Source organism: Triticum urartu, chromosome 4A (genome assembly GCF_056163025.1).
Source record: "Triticum urartu cultivar PI428250 chromosome 4A, HENAU_Tu73, whole genome shotgun sequence".
Lineage (NCBI taxonomy): Eukaryota > Viridiplantae > Streptophyta > Magnoliopsida > Poales > Poaceae > Triticum > Triticum urartu.
In genome coordinates this window covers 559,677,606-559,679,399 of record NC_141876.1, presented here as the reverse complement: position 1 = coordinate 559,679,399, position 1,794 = coordinate 559,677,606, and positions in this window count along the sequence as shown.

The window sequence follows — 1,794 nt, the reverse complement described above, 5'->3', positions numbered from 1 at the left end:
CTACAAAGCCCGCGATATGCAATACTGAGGCAGGCGTGAGATGATGTAGCTGGAGGCCGTAGAACTCCAGCAGCCCCCGGAGAAATGGGTGGATGGGAAATCCGAGCCCCCTTATTAAGTAAGGGACAAGGCACACCCGCTCTCCTTTGGATGGATTAGGGGCATTCTCTGCTTGCTCTCCGCCGTTGTAGACGGCAAGACCGGCTCGAACTGGGACCATATAGGCCGGGGGGAGAAATCCCTTGGTCTGGAGCGTCACTAGCTCGCTATGCAGATTGGAACATCTCTCCCAATATCCAGGCTTAGGGCTAGAAGGGCGAGCAGAGGAGTTGCAGCGGCTGGCCATGTGGAATGGACCTTTGTCGGATGCGCTCTGATGAACACTCGTGGAGGGGAGAAGGTGTGGATTGGATCTAAATCCTCGTCCCCTTAAATAGGGCAGCTCATTTACGTGGCTAGGGGTGTGAATGAAAAAACACACAGACTTTTCATATTCATTTGACACGTGGGAGACGGCCATTATTGGGCGTAGAAGCCAAGGAGCGCAACATCTACAAGAAACCAGACTTTATTCAAACAGGTACATGGAATTTGGAGGAGAACCCGCCTTGCAATGCCGAAGACAATCTACGCGCCGGACTCATCGTCATTGAAGCCTGGTTCGGGGGCTACTGAGGGAGTCCTGGATTAGGGGGTGTTCGGATAGCCGAACTATACCTTCAGCCAGACTCCTGGACTATGAAGATACAAGATTGAAGACTCCGTCCCATGTCCGGAAGGGACTTTCCTTGGCGTGGAAGGCAAGCTTGGCGATACGGATGTTCAGATCTCCTACCATTGTAATCGACTCTATGTAACCCTAACCCTCTCCGGTGTCTATATAAACCGGAGGGTTTTAGTCCATAGGACAACATACACATCAACAATCATACCATAGGCTAGCTTCTAGGGTTTAGCCTCTCTGATCTCGTGGTAGATCTAATCTTGTACTACCCATATCATCAATATTAATCAAGTAGGACGTAGGGTTTTACCTCCAACGAGAGGGCCCGAACCTGGGTAAAACTTCGTGTCCCTTGCCTCCTATTACCATCCGGCCTAGACGCACAGTTCGGGACCCCCTACCCGAGATCCGCCGGTTTTGACACCAACAGCCAGCTTCTTGGCCAGGCGATCATGCTCCTGGGATAGGGCGGCGCACTCGTCTTCCTTGGCACGAAGGGAGGACTGGGCTCCGCTTAGCTGGCTCCTCAAGTCAGCATTGGCCCCTGCAAATATGAAGAAAGAAGTCGTCAGGAAAAGATCCGACCCGACTACTCGGTAGCTGGCCCGAATCTCGGGGACTACACCCAGTGGGTGCGCTGACGAGCCCCCACTTAAAAGAAAAACGAAGCGCTTACTCCGGCTTTCGGTCAGATCAGTGGCGTTCTGATGCAACTCCTGGGCCTGGGAGTTGAAAGCAGCCGCGCGGAGGTTGCGGTACTCCTGCAGATAAGACAAGGGACGCGAGTAAGAATAAAACGGCAATCAAGCTTTCCAAGAAGTTCCAAGCCGCCTGCTTAGCAGCCGGCTTGGAACTCAGGGACTACACCCAGTGGGTGCGCTGACGCGCCCCCACGGAAGAAATCAAAAGCAATCAACAAAGAGCAGGAGGACTCACCCGGATAACCGATCGCGTCGTGAGAAACTCCTGGGTGTACTGCTTTAGCACGGTGGCTTGGGCCTGAAGCCGGTTCCGGACGTCCTGCGCCGCCACATTCAGCACGGTTGTCCCGCCGCCTGGCGTCCACCCGG